Source organism: Rhinopithecus roxellana, chromosome 2, assembly GCF_007565055.1.
Source record: "Rhinopithecus roxellana isolate Shanxi Qingling chromosome 2, ASM756505v1, whole genome shotgun sequence".
NCBI lineage: Eukaryota > Metazoa > Chordata > Mammalia > Primates > Cercopithecidae > Rhinopithecus > Rhinopithecus roxellana.
This window is the reverse complement of record NC_044550.1, coordinates 116675511-116697583: the sequence shown is the minus strand read 5'-3', so window position 1 is coordinate 116697583 and position 22073 is coordinate 116675511. Positions and strand designations below refer to the sequence as shown.

The window sequence follows — 22073 nt, the reverse complement described above, 5'->3', positions numbered from 1 at the left end:
TGGAAAGAGTTATGTTTCCATATCAAATAGATCCATGATTTTGCTAATATACATATACATATATATATTAGCTGGAAGCTGAAGGATATGTGTGAGAATGGGTTCTAATATGGATAGACAAAGGAAAAGAAACATAGATCAGACAAACTGTATCAATATAGGTATACCTACCAGAGATTATAGACTCAATGTGCCAGCTGAATCTTCTCACTGTGGTATAAAATGTTGACTTGGTTAGTGGACTAAATGGTGTTCTGCACTAAATGAAGGTGACATGCCTAACCTTATTTAGTATAATACAGAAAAAAGAATTTTAATACTTAGAATGATAAGAATGGAATGAGTTTATTTTATGTACTAAATTACTCAATCTATAGAAATTTATCCTGAGGCCCCTCAGAGGACCCTCCATTTACCTAGGCAATTTAAAAATAAATTGGTAAACAAAAATAATTAAAGACAGAAATATGGGCCAGGCATAGTGGCTCATGCCTGTAATCCTAACAATTGAAGAGGCCAAGCAGGAGGATCATTCGAGACAAGGAGTTCAAGGCCAGCCTGGGCAACACAGTGAGACCCTGTCTCTACAAAAAATATAATATTAGCTGTGCATAGGCGTTTGCATTTGTAGTCCTAGCTATTTGGGAGGTAGAGCTGGAAGGATCGCTTGACCTAGGTTTTTGAGGCTGCAGTAAGCTGAGATTGCACCACTGCACTGCAGCCTGGGTGACAGAGACAACTTGTATCAAAAAAAGAAAAAAATAATAAAATAAAAGACAGAAATATGTTATAAGCCACTAGGGAAAAAAATGAAAAACTGTGAGTTTATACCAAAATATGTATCTCTATGTATACTCATATGTAAAATATATATACTTATGAATACAAAATACATAAATAAATAAAGTAAAGAAATAAGGGCCGGGCGCGGTGGCTCAAGCCTGTAATCCCAGCACTTTGGGAGGCCGAGACGGGCGGATCACGAGGTCAGGAGATCGAGACCATCCTGGCTAACACGGTGAAACCCCGTCTCTACTAAAAATACAAACCTAGCCGGGCGAGGTGGCGGGCGCCTGTAGTCCCAGCTCCTCGGGAGGCTGAGGCAGGAGAATGGTGTAAACCCGGGAGGCGGAGCTTGCAGTGAGCTGAGATCTGGCCACTGCACTCCAGTCCGGGCGACAGAGCGAGACTCCGCCTCAAAAAAAAAAAAAAAAAAAAAAGAAATAAGAAGATAGGGGCTCTTGTTTTATAAGAACGCCAACTGCTGACTGATAAACCCCAGAGGGATTGCTGGAGTTGGAAAAAGGTCATCATTTTTGTCATTACATAAAGATTGAGATAGGCAGAAATCATCAACTGATGCTAAAACTAGGGGGATACATTTTTTAAAGAGGCAAAATATTTGTGTGATCTTAAATTGTTTTTCTATAGATTATTAATTGCAATGTAAAAAATAGTAACTATATAGTATACAAATCAAATGCCTTGACCAGATGATAAGGATGCAGACGGATATTGTGTGAGAAGGCCATCAAGTCACAATATCCCTTATGTAGTATCCCAGTTGGGAAGACATAACCGAAATCTAAACATGAGTAAACATCAAAGTCAAAATGAAGAACATGCTGTTTTATTTTTTGAAAATGTGGGAGAGGACTGTATTCTGCATATAAAGGAGGCAAAGAAAGGCTTTAGACATCTTTCAAATTAAATGAATCTAAAAAGACATAATTAAGTGCAGTACCTACCACTAGACTACATTTTATACTGGAAGACAAATTCAATGAAGGACGTTACTGGGTTGCTTGGTAAAACAGAATGTAGATGATACATTAACATTTTAGTATTACATTTACTGAAGGTGATAAACACACAGTTGTTACACAAGGATACATTTTTTTCTTAAGAAATAAGTATGTAGTGGGAAAGGACCAAGAGGTATGCAACTTATTCTCAGATGCTGAGGCAGAGACAGAGTCTCTATGATAAAGCAAATGGAGCAACATGTTAAGAAGTGAATCTGGGTAAAGACTGTACTATCGTTCTTTGTATATGCCTATTTTTGCAACTTTCCTATAAGTTTGAAATTATTTTCAAATAAATTTTAAAATATATGTTAATAAAAAATATACATACAACACCTTGAAAGGTACTATACTGGGTATCCTGAGTAGGTCAGTGAGGAAGGTGGAAAAGGCTGCCCTTGACATAGGCTTACTGACTTCAGTGAAGACAACTGGGTCCCAGAGTGGAGAAGACTAAATGGCAGCGCTTAACTGCTAGAAACAAGATGCTCACAATTACAGAAATAGGCAGCAGAGACAGAAAGATCATCAGAATAATTTTTCCCATAGGAATCTTTGGTAGTTACTAATTAACCATGGTGTCTCTTGGATGGAAATAGTTAGGCAGACTACTGGAGTCCTATTAGATCTGAATTTAAAGACTCTAGTGTTGTAAGCAGAAGTCTGATTTTCCCATCATAAAAGAGTAAAAGACCCCTCCTCTAATTCTTAGACATAAACTACTTCTCAAGACCAAAAGTCCCTCAAATACGGAGTAAAACAGATTCCTAAGGAAAGACTTTTTGATATTGCCACATCTTCTCTCTGGTCTCCCTGCAAAGGACACAGAGTCCCTTACCATGGGCCTGAAAAAGGAAATGCCCAGGCCTTTCAGGGATTACTGAGCTTGGACTAATGCATGGGGTTGTAAGGACCCCAGTATATTGCACATCTGTCTTCTCTGCCCAAGTTTAGAGTCATTGGAGATGTAGACAAAAGACATTAAAGAATATTTTTGATGTCAATTGATATAATTGGAGATTTTTTGTCGGATATGGTCAAGTAGGTTAGGGAACTTATCATTCCAGGTTCCCAACCCCAGAAATACCTGGACCCCAGCATAACCCCCCCTCAAGCTCATATGTTATTACATGACAGTGGTCTAATTAACAGCCCAATTGGAGGCTATTACTTCAGTTGTCTAAAGGTTTTGAGACAGCCAGGTGGGAAGGGCTCCCTCGCAAAACTCCATCCGGCCTGAGCACTGTGGTGAAGCCACAGAAGTTCATGTCATTTGCAGTGGAAAGGAGCCTGGCCCCTTCTCTTCCCTCGTGGAACCTGGGATTCAAACTGCAAGGTGGGAAGCTCACCAGCAGGGACTCTGGTTTGCAGAGGGTCCCTGTTTTCGCTTTTTTCCCTTTTCACCCAAATAAAACCCTTCCTTACTCCCCCTTCAAATTGTCTGCAAACCTAAATTTCCACGACCGTGTGGCAAGGACCCTGTCTTTAGCTGAACTAAGGAAAAGTCCTGCAACACTTTGAGACTAAATTCAAGTGACTATTTTATGACCTGCTTGGCCACTTGGCCTTTTAATATGAATTGCTGAGCAAATAAATTGTCCAGACGTGGCATGATAGCCATTTGAATAGTTCACTGAATTTTTTTAAAAAGAGCTACAGAATTGATATTAAAGCAACAAATGGGCACTGTTTACCTGTGGAAGGCTGCAAATTCTGTTTCATTTTCAGGCCAGGGAATATGTGAGGAGCTATGAATCATGTTAAAGATATAAAGGGAGTACTGATAAGGCATACATTTTTTTCAGCCTAGCAGCTGTACAGAAAAACTTTCTTAATAATGCTTGCATTTAATTACATAAAGAGTGGTAAAGTCTCTTTCACTTTATCTCAGTAATGAAGGCTTGATTCTGAAGATAATTCAGGGTCTTTCCCTGTCAAGGCCAGCATGTGGGTAACAGTGAATTCAATTCCCAGGCTTCACTATCCTTAGACAATAAAACAAGAATAATTTTTCACATACATTATAAAGATGAAAAATAGTACGGTAGGGCATATTTTCTTTAATATACTCTAAAAATATAGAGAGATAGCATGATAGACAGATGTACAAAAGAAAAAAAAATTAGCCTCTGAGCCATTTCTAGAGTTCATTGTAACACCATTCAACAAAAATTTAAAAACATGAAAGAGTCCTTTCCTTAAAAAAAAAAAAAAAATTAGTGTGTTAAATTTTCTAGTACTGAGGCTTATTTGTGTGGGATTTAGCCACAGCCTCTGATGGCTTGCAGGATTACTAGTTTTATGGAAATAATTAGGAAGCCCAGCTCTGCCTTGTAAACTAGAGTCTTGAGGTTAATTAAAGTAAAATGAATGCTGCATAGATGAGAGCCACCAATAAAGCTTGATGGTCAGGTGTGTAGAATCCTGTCCTCTGCTGAGAATACAGGCAAAGAAAGCCAGCATCAGTCAATTAACTGGGCCTATGTTTAGACTTTTTACAATAATCTTCAATCAACCTTGACATCAGATACATTATGTCGATGGAATATAGTTGTATACGACACTGATTTTATTCACAGTGTTTAGACATTTCCAAAATATTTCTGTGGAGTCCTAATATATGGCGAATATTTTTCTCTATTTTTTTAAAAGAGAAACGATGTAAAGCTTTTTGCACAGGCTCACTGATTTCAGTGAAGATATCAAAGGTTAGCTAATTTACTTGGCCACCTCTAACAAAAATTATATTTCAAAAATGATTTTTTCCAAAAATCATTCAAAAAGATGGTAGCACTACCCCCAAAACAGTGCAAATGTCCTACCTCTGGGAAGGGCTGAGAGTCAGGAGACTTGGGTTTAGAGCCAGAATCTGCCTATTCAAAGGAGAATGAACTCAGCGAGTCTCCTAAACTTTCTGAGCCCCTGTTTTTAAAATACAAAATAGATACAAAAAGCAGTATCTTGTTGACTTCATGTAGTTTTTATGAGGATAAAATAAGAAATATGAGTGCACTTTCTACTGTAAAGCACTATGTACATGTTAGAAATTTATTAAAGAAAACATATTCCTTTTTTTCTTTTAAATAAGTAAGTTTTCTATTAATTTGTTATATGGAAGCAGCTTTGTGGGAGGCAAGGAGTTGTCTGTTGTCTCTTTACAAATGCAGTAAGTTATAGCCCTCTGCCAGACAGTTCAAAATTCACAATAATGGACAGACAGAATAACACATGAGATTTCATAAACTAACCTGCAGTAGAAAGTAAGTTTTTTTTTTTTACTGTAAGTAAAAGAAACATTTACTTACATTTACTGTAAGTCAGAAATGGATGAGTGTATGAAATGCCCATAGAAAGTGCTACTTGTGAGACGCAGACACAACTAAAAAAAAATCATCTCAATCGTAGTTATTTAAAAGATTTCAGAAAATATTTCATCAAGCTAAATGAATGTTAGTTTGCGGCAGAGTTTTAATAGTTAACACAGCTAACCTAGAGTCAATAGAAGTCTAAAGAGTATTAATTCTGTACTTAAGAGCCCTGGGAAGTTTCCTATATGGCAGTGAAAATGCAGTATACCATTCTGGGATGTCAAAATGCAGAAATAAGGTAAAATAATATTACACTAGCATTGTATTTCTATCCATTCTGAATAAGCATTTGAGGGAGGAATGTGAGGGTTTAAGAGTATGAACTTTACAGCACGGATTTGTAACATCACTATTGACAGATCACAAGCGTTATTTTCCTTAATTCCTAGTCTAGTATATTCTAACCAATATCTAACTAAGTGAAGCACATGCATTCTGTGTTTATACTGTGAAAACACATGCAATTTAAAAGCTGTTGGAACCCTCAAAGCTCTTTAAGCCTTGAGAGAAATGTGACTGTGATCTGAATCACGTAGAATGTAGTTACAGCTTCTGCTTCTTAGATTGTAGAATAACTCTCTTTCTCGTTGCTCTTGTGTTGTAAATGACTAGGAGAGACCAGAGACCACGCCTCTTCCTCTTCTAATCACTGACTTTTGTTACAGATTAACTGCCTCCTTTACTGTCTGCACCTAATTCAGACCAGATCATGCAAAAGACCCCATGACTGTCACATGTTCAGTGTGGAAATCAAATATACCTTTCCTGAAAGTAAAAGACCACCTCAACCAATCAGATCATTGTAACCATGCATTAAGCCTTATAGTCAAAGATGTTGAAATTCTGTTAAGTTAGCCTAAGTATTATCTATATAGATGACCCCCAAAATTCCACATTTTGGAAAGCTGATTTCCATTTTTTGGAATCCTTGCTTCCCAGATGGCCATCCTCAAGCTTAGTGCTTGAATAACCTCTACAATTAATAATATTTTCTGAATCTCATTATTTACAGTTGTCAATACTGAACACACAAACGCATAAGCACACCCACACACATTCCTTAATCAGACAAGAAAATTAAATTGATTTTTCATGGTTGAATTCACTCTGCTCTCTAAGTGGTTACCTTTCTCATATAAATTCGAACCAAAATGGCTATGTCCAAGATTGTTTAGTACCAGGTTACACTAATCCCTGTCTGGATAATACTATAACCAATTAGGACTCCAAGTAATTTGAGTTTCTCATTTCAAAAAAAACTTTAATAATTTCATTGAACTCATTATAATAGATCTAAAAACTGAATGAATCAGTACATTTTAGCAGAAAGTATCAGCATACAGAATTAACAATAGCCTGAAGCATAAAGACATGATTTTTTTTTATCTTATCACAAGTGTAATGGCCCAATGTGTTCACCTTGCCCACTGCCTAGACAGAGCCAATTTATCAAGACAGGGGAATTGCAATAGAGAAAGAATAATTCATGCAGAGCCAGCTGTGCAGGAAACTGGACTCTTATTATCATTCAAATCAGTCTCCCCATGGGTTCGGGGGATCAGGGTTTTTAAGGACAACTTGGTGGGTGGGGGGAAGCCAATGAGACAGGCATGCTGATTGGTCAAGTCAGAGATGCTTCTTGTGCTTAGTTCCTAGGTGGGGGCCACAAGATCAGATGAGCCAGTTCATCGACCTTGGTGGTGCCAGCTGATCCATCAGTTGCAGGGTCTGCAAAATATCTCAAGCACTGATCTTACAAGCAGGTTAAGAAGGGTCAGAATCTTGTAGCCTCCAGCTGCATGACACTTAAACCATAATTTCTAATCTTGTGGCTAATATGTTCAACCTACAGTGGCAGTCAAGTCCCCAGGCAAGAAGGGGATTTCCCTTGGTAAAGGCCTGTTATCATCTTTGTTTTAAACTATAAACTAAGTTCCTCCAGAAGTTAGTTCAGCCTATGCCCAGGAAAGAACAAGGATAGCTTGGAGATCAGAAGCAAGATGCAGTTGGTTAGGTCAAATCTCTTTCCCTGTCTTAGTTACAATTTTGCAATGGTGGTTTCATAAGCAGGCTAGAGATAGGTGGTTATGATATAGAAGGGCTGGGCTCCCAGCTAAACCCCACCCTTAAGCCTGGAACTGCAGCCCTAAGTGAAAATAGCCAACTCCATTTTTCCACCAAAATGTTGTTGGTTTTCTTTTTGGTCTGCCCTACCCCTATCCTGTGCCCATAAAAAGACTTCAGCTGGCAGAGCAACACAAGCAGCTGAGGATGAGGGAAACAAGTGGCTGAGTGTCACGCTGAGAAGCAAGCAGAGAAGCAAGTGAGCTTCAGAGACTACAGATAGATGCAACCAACTTCAGATGGTGCAGCTTCAGGGAAAGATGACCTTCTTCCCACACCATCCCCTTTCCAACTTTCCATTCTGCTGAGAGCCACTTCCATCACCCAGTAAAATCCTCTGCATACACTACCCTTCAATCCATTCATGTAACCTGATTCTTCCTGGACACTGGACAACAATCTGGGTGCTGGGAGGGCAGGGGCTGCGACACTGCTGTGGGGCCTGCACAGAGCCTGCTCCTGCCAGAGGACCAACTGGCCGGTTCCAGCGTTCATTTGCTTTGGTCCCACACTCGGTTGCTTGCATGCTCCCTCTTGCAAGGAGTGGCCAGCAGCAGACTGAGTGAAATGAGTCATCTAGTTCCCACCCATGAAGAGGGTCAAGGTCAAGGAAACAATCTCATCTGAGTTGTAGGGTCAATTCAACACCACAACAGTGACAGAATGTTAGCTCAACATCACTTTGAATCATTTTGGCTTTCTTTCTTGGTCAAAAGAGGACTACCAAAGAGGCAAAACACAACCTCACATAACTAAATCCCAAGCAAGAAAGAATTGTTGAAAGAAAAACCTTAGACAAATAAAATTTAACAGAGTTGAATTGAGCAAAGAACAAGTCATGAATTGGGCATCCTCCTGAGCCAGAGTAGACTCAGAGACTCCAGCACAAGCATGTGGTGACATAAGACTTATGGACAGAAGGAAAGTGACCTACAGAAAATGGAAGTGAGGTTCAGAAACAGCCAGGTGGGTTACAGCTCAGCATTTGCCTTATTTAAAAATGGTTTAAACAGTTGCCCCTGTATGATTAGCCAGAACTCAGTGACTGGCACAAGAGTAGATTTGAGTCCATTTACACCTCTATTTAGGTTATAGTTCACTATGTACAAAGAAAGCTTTAGGCTCAATTTAAAATATGTAAAGAGGCAACTTTAGACTAAACTTCATTTAACAGAATGGAGTGGAAGCAAACACATATATTCCTTTATATATGTTTGCCTTTAAAAGAGGAGTGAAATCCTTCTCAGAAATCTATCTGGTCATTTCCCCTTAAGTTTCATCTTCCAGAGCTGAGTCACATGCCAACTCTAGACAAATCACTAGGAAAGACAAATGAAATTGCCAAAACTGGCTTTGACCTGCCATGTTTCATCCATAGCAGTTCTATTGTCAACCAAATGCAATAGGGATTCTGTTAACAAGAGAGAAAGGGAGTGAATTTGAATAGCCAGTTAGTAGAGTCCACCTCCATGGATATAATGTATATTATATATACATTATATATATATTTTTGTTAACTGCATGAAAGGCAATGATTATATCATGTGTCTGTCTAGGTGCTGGCACAGTAGGGTCAAATCTGGTCCATGACCAATTTTTTTATGCCAGGAAAGCTAAGAGTGTTTTGCACATTTTTTTAACGTGCTGTAAAAATAACAAAGAAGAATATGTAACAGAGATTACATAGCCTGCAAAGCCTAATATATTATAACATATTATATATACATATTATGTATTATAAATAATACATTATATGTTACATATACATATTATGTATTATAAATAATACATTATATGTTACATATACATATTATGTATAAATATAATATATGTCTAAATATGTTATTCATACATATATGTGTATGTAATATATTATAATATATAATATATATTATATCTTATAAAATACGTATCCTGAAACCTAATATCATGAGTTTTAAAACAGCAGTTATCAAAAGAAAAAAATCTGTATACTAAACATAATAGAACCCAAGATTGTCTGCTGTAAGTAAATTTCATCCAATTCTTAATGTAAGAGATTAACATTTTATTATGGGGATTTCAGCACCTTTAGAGGGATTTTGTAAAATTAGTATGGAAAACAGACAATCTTTAGGGGAAAAAAAAAGCATTTAATCTGAATCCATCTGACTGTGCCAGTGTTTGAGGGGTATTTGAGCCCGATTTAAAAAGTCTTTACTAGTCTTACCTAGAATACTTCCTTGTACTTAAGAGATATTCTCAATCCACTGCCTCGAGGCCATCAGAGGATCCTTCAGTTGCTTGTTCTTTTCTTCTTTTTCATGTTGACTAAAGAGGCACGCTAAGCAGTCCTTCTAAGCAAAACGAAACAAAACAACAAAAAATCATCACCAAGGCATTTCTGAAAAGGAATCAAACTGTCCTTTGGAAAACTGAAATTGCACTTGGGGACTGCGTGTTTCTGTCTTTAAATGTAGTCAACAAAATTGTTGCTCTCTTAGAAATGGTTTGTTTGTGATAAGTGAGCTTTCTTTCCGTAGATGAAGTCCCCAGAGTGAGTTTCTGTCACCAACATTTCCTTTCCTTGGACTTGAGAAATTACAGTCTGCAGATAACATACTTGCCTAAGCAGCACAAAAATGTTCCTGACTGCGAGGAACTTCTGAACAGCTTTGGGAAATAGGAGTCCACGAAACTCCCTGGGGAATGCCCCGGAATGTTTATGGGGACCCTAATCCTCTGCAGATGCACATTAGAATTTGCAGCAGGTTTCTCAATGGGCCTTTCTGGTGTTTTTGTGCTGAGGAAGTTTAAGTCTGTCTTATGGTTCTAAATATCATAAAAGTGCTAAAGTATGAAGTGTTTATCATAAAATCTTCTGAACAAACATGATTTGATAGATCAGCTCTAAAAATGTGTACAACTTTAATAGAAGCAGCAGGCTGGAGTCACTGAAAAGATTAGGGCTCTCCAGTCAGAAGATTTGGTTTAAATCTTGGTACTGTTGCTTATCATCTCTGTGACCTTGTGGAATAATCCTTTAATTAATCTTTCTTTCCTCATCTGTCTAATAGGAATAATGTGAGCATCACATATGATAGTGCTTTCATTCATTTTGTCATGAAGTGAATATTTGTTGAATCAGGCATTAGGTGTATGTGTCAGGCTCTAAACTGAAAAGGAGCAGAGACCCCCTCTTAGAGGCCTGCACCTCTCCACACCCAAGCATGGAAATAAAGGGAAATCTTGAGCTCCTTCAAGGGAAATTCAGGTGCCTAGCTAGCCCTGAGAAATAAATAATCAACTTGAAAAGCAAGAAAGTAATAGTAGCCTAAAACAGCAGCCAAGAAAGCTTCAATCATGGGATGTTTGGTTCTCCTATAGAAACTAAAGATAACAACATACGTCTCTGAGTTGCTTTCCAGAAACCCAGACCCCCACCAAATGAACCTGCTGGCATGTAGACCTCAGATAAGAAGGAACTGAAGTCTGAACTCTGACCACCGTTCTTTGTTTTACATTTCATTCTGAGGGGCCAAGAGGGAGTCACATCCAGGAGCCAGAGCTAACATTCGAATCTGCTGACCCCAAATTTTTAAACAAGGTTTTTCTTACTTATCTAATTGCAAATTAGAAAATCTTTGAATCTATTTATGATACGTAAGCCCTCTCTCCCTTAAAGCTATCCATCTTTTTAAGGCCAAAACCAATGCAAATGTATTGACATACCATGTTGCCTATAACTTCTGCTTTCCTAAAATTTGCCCCTGCCTTTAAAAACTCTTACCTGCAATCCATCAACGAGGCTGGGACTTAAGCGTGAACTGTCTAGTCCTCATTGCTTGCTGCCCTACAAATAAACACCTTCCTTTCTACTGATGCAAACTGTGGTGTGGATATCTGGTCTTACTGTGCTGGACAAGAGGACCCCAGTTTGGTTCTGTAACAAGACTAGCTGCTGGGATACACAATAGGAAGACAGCCATAGTCCAGTCTTATGAAGATAGAAGTGCCTGGGAAACTGTAATCTACACATGCTGGTTACCAAGATAAGAAAAACAATTTAATGGGCTGGGCGCAGTGGCTCACGCTGAAAACCCCAGCACTTTGGGAGACCGAGGCGGGTGGATCACGAGGTCAGGAGTTTGAGACCAGCCTGGCCAACATGGTGAAATCCTCTACTAAAAATACACCAGTTATCCAGGTGTGGCGGCACATGCCTGTAGTCCCAACTTCTTGGGAGGCTTAGGCAGGAGAATTGCTTGAATCCAGGAGGAGACTGTGGTGAGCCAGATCACAGCACTGCACTCCAGCCTGGAGACAGAGCAAGACTCCATCTCAAAAAAAAAAAAAAAAAAAAAAAAGAAAGAAAGAGAAGGAAAGAAAAAAAAGAAAGGGAAATAAAAGAAGAAAAAAGTAAAATTTTTGCATAAATACACATAGCTTTTTAGCTTTCTTTTCTTTTTTCTTTGAGACAGTCTCTTTCTGTCATCCAGGCTAGTGTGCAAATAGTCTGATGATGGTTCACTGCAGCCTCAACCTCCTGGGCTCAATCAATTCTCCCACCTCAGACTCCTGAAAAGCTGGGACAACAGGTGCACACTACTATGCCTGAATAATTTTAAAAAATTTTGTAGAGACGGGTCCCAGTATGCTGTCAAGGCAGGTTTTGAACTCCTGACCTCAAGTGATCCTCCTGCCTCAGCTTCCCAAAGTGCTGAGATTACAGGCATGAGCCACTGTGCCTGGCCACACACAGCTGGTTAATGGCAAACTAGGGGTCTGAACATGATCACATGTCAATCCAAGTCATTTTTTCTATAAATGATTTCTTTTGGTTTATAAATAAATAACAACATAAAAAATATGAAAAACATGACTGCAATGAAATAACTACTGAAACGCTTTGAAATTAGTAATGAATATTAATAAAAATACTTTTTTGTTTCTGTTATAATCTTCTTTCATTTGTTAGTTGATTCAATACTTTTATTTTGAATAACTACTAGTATTAATCTCTATACATACCAAAATAAATAAGGCACATTGCTGCTTTTTTAGGATCACCCAATGTGGAAAGAGATAAGCACAAAATCAGACAATATAAAAAACGATAATAAGGGCTTCATTGCCTTTAGAAAGCATTACAAAGTCAGAGGAATAGCCCATGAATCATGCTCTATATGCTACCAGTGTACACCATGGAGAAAGGAAGAGATGGGATTAACTGGGCAGCCCCTGCATACAGCTGGTGAAGCTGGATTAGTTTAGCATGGGCAGTAGGTGAAGATGAATGGAGCAGATTCAAGGATGACAATATTAATTTCCTTGTCATAACATGGAAGTAATGCCTATCTCATAAAGTGGTTATAAAGAATTAAAAAGGGGCCAGGAGCAGTGGTTCATGCCTGTAATCCTAGCACTTTGGGAAGCCAAGGCAGGCAGCTCACTTGAGCCCAGGAGTTCAGACCAGCCTGGATAGCAAGGTGAAACCCCATCTCTACTAAAAATACAAAAATTAGCAGGTGTGGTGGCACAGGCCTGTCGTCCCAGCTACTCAGGAGGCTGAGGTACAAGAACTGCTTGAACCTGGGAGGCAGAGTTTTCAGTGAGCTGAGATCACACCACTGCATTCCAACCTGGGTGACAGAGTGGGGCTCTATCTCAAAATAAATAAACAAATAAAAATTAAAAAGGAAGCAATACAGACAGGAGTCAGGGAAATACTAGATAGAAAAGGTCTATTCTCAAACCTGGACCTATGGCCCTAAATGAGAACATGCATTCCTATTTTCCCACCCAAATGTTGCCTTTTTCAAAACCACTCTGGCCCACCATGACCCCCATCCTGTACCATAAAAACCCCAAGCTCCACTGGCAGAGTAGCAGAGCAGAGCAGCAACAAAGGAGAGAAGAGAAGAAGCAATTGGATGTTGGAGAAAAGCAGCTTTACTTCAGAGGAATGGCTTGATGGAGGGACTTTGGAGAAGAGTTCAACTGGGAACGGCCGACCTCCAGGGGAAGATTGTCTTCCCAATACAACCCCCTTCCAGCTCCCCTTCCCAGTGACAGCCACTTCCACTGCTCAATTAAAATCCTCCATATACACCACCCTTCAATTTGTTCGTGTGACCTGATTCTTCCTGGACACAAGACAAGAAATCAGGTACTAAGGGGGCAGCTTATTAAAGGCTGTCACTCTGAGCCTTCACTGAGCTGGTTAACACTTAGCTGTCTGTGGATGGCAAATGCTGAAAGAGCACTGATTGTAACACATGCTCTCTGGGGTTCTGGGGGTCACAGACACCCCCTCTCAAACAGCAGAGCTAAAAGAGCATTGTGACATGCCTGGACACTGCCGCAGGGCCCACACAGAGCCTGCTAATGCCAGAGAGCAGTGATCAGTCAGTTCCAACTCATTCACTGCAGCTCCTGCATCTACTCAACTCTGTGCTTCCCCTCCTATGAGGGGTTCAGAGCTGTGGGCTGAGTAAATGAGCCACCCTTTCATGAGTCCTGTGAAGGGGTCAAAGGAAATATCCCATCTCAGAAGCATCACAATGGATGGCAACATTAATAAAATACTTATAGTAACTCTAATACATGGAGATATCCCAAAAACAAGAATTCAGATAGAGGGCATTGGTGGCTGGCACACATCCTCCATAGCAGGCTTACCCAAGCTCAACTAATCAGCTTTACAATAAGAACACTAACCCCTTTTTACATGGCTAAATTGTTGGATCCATTTATAGCATTATAGTGGAATTTAAAAATACTATTTACTAATTGTTTGTATTATTTCATGCATACTCCTTATTTAAACTTTATTCTATGAGTGGAGAACTCTTGTCCTGTCTTAGACGGTTTAGAGAGGTTGAGTAATCTGCCCCAAATTATACAATTCAAGAGTGAGTATGGCCAGAATTCAAACTAAGGAGCTAAGGAGTCTGACTCCAAAGGCCATATCAATCCAATTTAGGGTTTGGCAAACCAAGACTCATAGTCAAATCTTGCCCACTACTTATTTCCATGCCACTGATTTTTCCTATCTCTTTTTTTTTTTTCTTTCTTTTTTTTTTTTTTTTTTTGAGACAGAGTTTTGCTCTTGTTGCCCAGGCTAAACTGCAAAGGTGCGATCTCAGCTCACTGCAACCTCCGCCTCCCAGATTTAAGTAATTCCCCTGCCTCCGCCTCCCAAGTAGCTGGGATTACAGGCATGCACTACCATGCCTGGCTAATTTTGTGTTTTTAGTAGAGATGGGGTTTCTGCATGTTTGTCAGGCTGGTCTCAAACTCCTGACCTCAGGTGATCTACCCACCTCGGCCTCCCAAACTGCTGAGATTACAGGCGTGAGCCACCGCCCCCAGCCTCAACCACTCTTATTAAGCACTGAATACCTAAAATTTGCTTTTTTAATAAGATGAAAGACAGCATCTATGCAAAACTTCCATTGTAACAAAACCATTTCTATGACAACTAACACTATTTCAAACCTAGTAAGGTAAAGCTCCTTTATACACATTACATACTGTTGTTTTTTGTTTTCTGTTTTTTTTGTTTTGTTTTGTTTTTACCAAGTATCGCTCTGTTGCCCAGGCTGGAGTGCAGTGCTGCAATCTTGGCTTACTGCAACCTCCATCTCCCACGTTCAAGTGATTCTCATGCCCCAGCCTCTGGAGTAGCTGGGATTACAGGCACACACCACTGTGCCCAGCTAATTTTTGTATTTTTAGTAAAGAAAAGCTTTCACTCTGCTGACCAGGCTGGTCTTGAATTCCTGACCTCAAGTGATGTGTACACCTCAGTTTCCCAAAGTCCTGGAATTACAGGTGTGGGCCACTGTGCCCAAGCTCTACATGTCGCATACTGTTAAAAGACAAAACAAAACACAAGATCTCCATTCCCACATAAATTTGCAATGAATATGTTTTTCAAGTTCAAACTATAGTTCCAGTTGCATTTTTCAGATCTTAGTTAAAGGAAAAACAGAACAAAGCAAAAATCCTCCAAATTTCAAAATTCACTTAATTGCGCAGTTGAAGAGCTTCCACTTAGCTTTCCTGTGGAAGTTGTTAGTATGCAACAGAATGGACCACCAAAGTCAAATATCAAGGGGAAAATCTAATAGAATTCTCTTTGCCTTCGAACTAGTGAATGTGCCCAATTAAAATCACAAGCTAACATACTGATATCAGTATTGGGCAAAACCTATCTGTGTGAGAAGATGTTTTCAGAGATAAAATACATGAAATTTCATTATGAATCAACATTAACAGATGAGTTTACAATTGATTTTGATGACAGCAAAAACTAATTGTGAACCTTAGTTAAGCAAAATATTATCACCCTAAAAGAGAATCTGTTCTTATCATTCATAGAGTTGTATGTTTAAATTGTTTAAGCATTTGTTTGTTTGTTTGTTTGTTTGTTTACTGAGACAGGGTCTCACCCTGTCACTCAGGCTGGAGTGCAGTTGCACAATCATAGCTAACTGCAGCCTAGATCTCCCAGGCTTAAGCGGTCCTCCTGCCTCAGCCTCCCAAATTGCTAGGACTACAGGCATGCACCACTATGCTGGGCTAATTTTTTTTATTTTTTGCTTTTTTTTAATGACAAGGTCTTGCTATTTTGTCCAGCCGGTCTTGAACTCCTGGCCTCAAGTGATACTTCTGCCTTGGCCTCCCAAAGTGCTGGATTTACAGGTGTGAGTCACTGTACCCAGCCTGTGTTTTATTTTAATGAACTTGTCATTATTATATTTTGAATTTCAACAATAAAAAATTTGTAGACATTTGTTTTCTCTCTTCTTATATAAATACCTATATAATATCCTCAATTTTGCCTACAAAATTGCCTATAGTTTGACCCTTTATAATAGATCTGACCCTTTATAATAAAATGGTTGCCAACCTCTATTTTAATTCCAACAAATGTTCATTGAACGTCACTTGTCTTCCAAAGTTATCTGCTAAACATCTCTACCTTGACAGTAATTTCCAATGTCACTCCGCTTGTCTCCAAAATATTTTGGCAAAAATTGAAGGATATGAAAAAATTGTTTTATGAACTTCCCATTTGTTTCTAAAACCCTAATATGGCCTGGCCCAGTGTCTCCCCCAATGTCATCTTGAATTGTAATCTGAATTGTAATCCCCACGTGTTGGGGAAGAGACCTTGTGGGAGGTGATTAGATTATGGGGACGTCTCCCCCATGCTGTTCTTGTGATGGTGAGTGAGTTCTCACGAGATCCGAATATTTTATAAGGGGCTTTTTCCCACTTCACTCCTCACATCTCTCACCTGCCGCCATGTAAGATGTGCCTATATCACCTCCCACTATGATTGTTAGTTTCCTGAGGCCTCTGTAGCATTATGGAACTGAGTCAATTAAACCTCTTTTCTTTATTAATTACCCAGTCTTGGGTATGCCTTCATAGCAGCATGAAAACAGACTAATACGAACCCCTTCACCTCTTGCTGACTCATCTCCTCCCATCCCCTGCCCCACGCCCCCTCTACAGATCCCCAGTGTTTTCACGTTACCCACTCATTGTGAATTGTCCTGTCTCCCTTAGCCTTTCATTGGAATCAAAATTTTCCCTCCTCTTTTCCTGACTCTGTCACAAATATCATTTCAGTACTTATCTGTCCTCAAGTTTGCACCATTCAGTGTAGGCAGGGGTTTGGATCCCCAAAAGTGAAAGTCCTGGCTGATCCTGATGGATCTATTAACTAAAGGAAGTTTCCAGATGGCAGAGTGAACCCATGGATATTGGCCATATTCTTTTCAACTTAAGAAACAACTATTGGTGAGCAACTGGACCATGGGCTGCTGGCTCCTGAGGTTTGAGGAGGGGAGTCCTTGAATGGAGGCAATGTGTAAGGCAAAGATTACGAAAAGGATCAACGACACACATTCCAACTTCTATGGCCAACGCAAGCCATTCAAAGGCAGTGATGGTGTCCCCAGGAGCATGCAGGGTACGGAGGTGACTTCTCTCAGAATGACTTCTGAAGTGGTCCCACTCAGGATAGATTCTGAGCATCTTTCTCCCTTCCAGTCACTTCCTAACATGAGGGCAAGGATTTCCAAAGTTTTGGCCAAGTAGATCAACTGTGTTTATTTACTTATTTCTACATATAAACTATCTTCTCAGCAAGCCCCCCATTATGTACAAGCTACATACATGTTAACTAATAATAAGAGCTTGTGATACGATGTAGTTTTCAACTATATGCTTTATTAATTACAGTCTCATGACCAAAATCAGTGGTAAAAAGGATGAGCTTGCTTTACCCCAGAATACCTTAAACACACATGCTCATGTTCTTTCTTTTTTTCTTTTCGTTTTTTTTCTTTTTTTTGAGATGGAGTATTGCTCCGTTGCCAGGCTGGAGTGCAATGGCCAATTTGGGCTCACTGCAACCTCCGCATCCTGGGTACAAACAATTTTTCTGCCTCAGCCTCCCGAGCAGCTGGGACTACAGGTGCACGCCACCACGTCCAGCTAATTATTGTATTTTCAGTAGAGACGGGGTTTCACTATGTTGGTCAGGATGGTCTTGATCTCTTGACTTTGTGATCCACCTGCCTCAGCCTCCCAAAGTGCTAGGATTATAGGCGTGAGCCACCACGCCCAGCACATGCTCATATTTATATAATTATACTCAACCTAAGCCCCTCATTTTTCTTTGTCCTTTTTTGACTCCACAGTTTTCCTCACCCAGGCTGGCCCTACTGTACTGGCTCTTTCTGTGCCCAAACGAAGCTTGCATGTCCAGCTCCTTGTCCTACCTATTATTCTGATATAGACAGGCTGAATGAGTGAGGCTACCTTCTTCAGTATCTACTCAGCTCTTTACTGATGATAATTCTAATGCTTACTGGTTTTCTTTCAGATGAATAAAAACCATATCACGATTCTGTGATTTAAAAATATACAAAAGAGCCGGGCGTGGTGGCTCACACCTATAATCCCAGCACTTCGGGAGGCCGAGGTGGGTGGATCACGAGGTCAGGAGATCAAGACCATCCTAGCTAACAAGGTGAAACTCTATCTCTTCTGAAAAATACAAAAACAAAAATTAGCTGGGCACAATGGCAGGCGCCTGTAGTCCCAGCTACTAGGGAGGCTGAGGCAGGAGAATGATGTGAACCTGGGAGGCAGAGCTTGCAGTGAGCTGAGATCACGCCACTGTACTCCAGCCTGGGCTACAGAGTGAGACGCTGTCTAAAAAAAAAAAAAAAAAAAAAAAATATGTATATATATATGGAAAGAACCTGATGTTCAATGTCCATGAATTTTTATAGACAGTTATTGCTGCTTTGACTATTTCTCTACATATTTCATTTTGTGTTTCCTTTTCTTGTCTTTTAAAGTGAGTCTTCTTTCCTTCACTTGATCTATTTATTTCAAAAGCACTTTTAGATGTTTTTCTACTTAATTTTAGTCACCATCAGATTAAATTACACAGCTGACCTTTTTTTCCTACTAGCCATATAATTGTAGGGAAGTACATGTGCCAAAATATTACATTACTAAATATTTGTTATTATCTAAGTCAATGCCAGAATGTCAAGATGGTATGAGGCCAACGAGAAAAGCTTGGAAAACTTACAAATGTGAGGTAGACTTCATGTTACCCGGTAGGAAATGTGTATTAAAGGCCAGGCCAGAGAGTATGGGATGAGAAGGAGAAGAGATTAATGCAACATATTTGAGCTTTAGTTGTTAACATAAAACAAATACTTTCAATGACTGATACTAGTTAAAAGAAAGATCAGCTTCTGTACAATAGATTCTATAAAGAAAAAGAACACACACAAATGATATGCTAGATTCCCTTGCAAAATTGTAATAAAGTTGAAAATCATTATGGATGTAATTATTAGAAATAAGGAAAACTGGCACCTATGAAATAGAAGTCATAATTATATTCAATAGCAATCACAATTTGCAAATTTTCAGGTTCTTAGTGAATTGTTATTTAAGTGAGTGGGAACAGCAAGCTTTAAGAAGTAGAGACTGAGAAAATAAGCATGTTACCAAAAAAAAAAAAAAAAAGCCATCTGCAATTGTAAAATACAGAAGGAAGATTGAGGATTCTAAAACAAACGCAGGAAATGTGCAGTTAGTAGCACTCAGAAATAATGCAAGAGGAGGATAAGGCTGATGTGAATGAGTATGAAAATTATGAAAGCCCTTGAACAAAAGTAAGAAAGCATGTGTCAAATAAAGCATCACACTAGAAATTGCCACTAAAACAAAGAGCTAAGAGCAAGAATAAACCATTAGAAAAACTATCATTATGATGGAGAACTAACTTATGAAGTAAGTAAGCAGAACAAAGTTGTAAACATGTTCAGGCCAAATAAACCATGTTGAACAAGAATACAGCGTAATTTTAGTTCCACTATATTAAAAGGACATAGTACATAATATACTTTGAAGAAAATAAAATACCTTATTCGTGAATTCTGCTAGACTTTTTAAGTACCTTCATTTACCTTGTGAAAGGACCTATTCTTTTTCATGCACAGTAACAACTGATGGCAATAAAAGGTACGAGTTCTTTAGAATACTTTATGTTTAGCCAGGTTCACGAATGAGGGTTGGGTTTTACAATCTTTTCGTGAAATACTAGAACACTTATTAAAGGATAGTATACTGTAGTTGAAAGATAATTAGATTAGGACCCAGGTTCAAGTTCAGTTTTAATCTTTTATCAACTGTGTGACTTTGGACAACTTTTTTTTTATTTTTCTTTTTTTTTTTTGAGAGTGGGCCTCATGCTGTCACCCAGGCTGCAGTGCAGTGTTGCAGTCGTAGCTTACTGTAATGTCAAACTCCCGGGTTCAAGCTATTCTCCCACCTCAGCCTGCTGAGTAGCTAGGACTACAGATGCATGGGACTGTGCCCAGCTTCTTTTCTTTCCTTTTCCTTTTCTTTCTTTCTTTTTTTTTTTTTTTTTTTTTTTTTTTTTGTATAGACAGGGTTTGACTGTGTTGCCCAGCAATTCTCCCACCTAGGGCCTCCCAAAGTGCTGGAATTACAAGCATAAAACGACCACACCCAGCCTGGGCAAATAATCTAATCTCTTTTAGCATCAGCTGCTTCGTCTACAAAGTGTCTGTACTAATCATTCCTTCAGACAGATACCTTAAGATTTAAATATAAAGCAATTCTGTACTATTCTCAGGACTGATGCATAGTGACTCTCTTTTTCCTTCAAATCTTGATGGTTCTGGCAAAGCTTGAACTCAGCAATGTCATCGCTGAGCTATATAATAAAGAAAAGAATACCTACGAATAGGCGTGTTGAGTAAATACATTAATGATGAAAACACATAGCCAAAAAGTGGTAGTGCCACTTTTTCATCAGATTCCTTAAGGGGATGTTCACAGTATAAAAGGCTTTAACTTTTGGTAGCTGACAGCAGTGGACAGTATTGCTTGCAATCAGAGATAAGCTCAGTGTGAACAAAACATCTAATGATTCGGAAGCAGAAATAGAACAGTAAACATTATGCAGAGTATAGTGCCTTGCCCCTTGTAGGCACTCAAAAAAATAATCCATGGTGATTATGACAATGATGAACAGAACCAGGTCCCGAAATCAGCGTCTAGAGCCATTAACAAAAGGTCATGCACTTAGGAGGGGGATTGCTGCCTTTGTGGCGTTTATTGAGTGTATTTCCACTCACTGGGTTACAGGACACTGATGAGAGAAGTGTAGGGCTTTGAGAAGACAGGAAATGGCCTGTTTTGTGACCCAAGTAAAATGTCGACAGCCTATCATAAAACTATTTTCAATTTCTGGCCTGAAACCTTATTTACATTTTTTTTCTTAAAGATACATTTTTTTCTTAGAGATACTAAATAATTTTAGGAAAAAATGTCTTCTGCAAGTTATTTTTATCAGAAAGCTAGAACATAGTTTATTTAAGGACATAGTTTGAAAGTTGCTTTAACTATCTGAGGGAAGGCCAGGAAAGGCTCTATTTTCAAATAAAGAACCGACCAGAAGAAGTGGGAAAAAGGCTGAGTAAAGAAATAAATGGAATTAAAAGAATCAAGAGGTGCTCCTTTGCATTTTGTGATTTTTCTACAGTAAGCATATGGCAGAAACTTGTCACTTGCCACTCTCTCTTCTCTCCTTCTTCCTGGATAATATAACTCCAATTTTGTTGGAGGTTATTATCAACGTTCTAAGTTTAATATGTAATATGTAAATATATTCACTTTCACAAATGCCTTTGCAGTTACAGGAAGCCGTGTTGCCAGTTCTGGCTAATAAGATACAGACAGACATGCCTAGGGCCAGCATCCTTGTCAAGATAAGACAGAGTCTTGTAGGAAAGGGTTATGTACCTATCCCTTTCTTTCTGCCTGGAATGGGAATAGAAGGCCTGGAGAGGCAGCAGCCAGCTTGCAAACATGAGCACTGTCTTAGTCCATTAGGACTGCTATAACAAAATACTCTAGACTGAGCAATTTATAAACCACAGAAACGTATTGCTCACAATTCTGGAGGCTGGGAAGCCTGAGATCAACCATCAGCAGATTCCACGTGTGGTGAGGACCCATTCCTTATCAATGCCACCTTCTAAGAGTTCTCACATGGCAGAAGGGCAAACAGCCTCCCTCGGGCCTCTTTTATAATGGCACCAAGCCCATTTATAAAGGCATAGTCCTCATGAGCTAATCACCTCCCAAAGGCCTCACCTGTTAATGCTATCACATTGGAGATTAAATTCAAACATAAAAATGTTGGGGGGCACACAAACAT

The 22073-nt window shown here is 39.2% G+C and overlaps 1 long non-coding RNA gene across 2 annotated transcripts in view; it reads right to left on the bottom strand.

Annotated features, from left to right (window-relative positions):
* Window positions 1-22073, bottom strand: part of LOC115893852 — a 359383-nt gene that overhangs the window by 310874 nt on the left and 26436 nt on the right. The window contains exons 2-3 of one of the 2 annotated variants that reach the window (XR_004053874.1): window positions 9507-9633; window positions 6534-6901 (exon numbers count right to left, since the gene is read on the bottom strand). This is a non-coding gene — a long non-coding RNA (uncharacterized LOC115893852). Of the gene's footprint in view, window positions 1-6533; window positions 6902-9506; window positions 9634-22073 lie in introns of those variants that run through there. The other variant, XR_004053873.1, reaches the window with a different exon arrangement.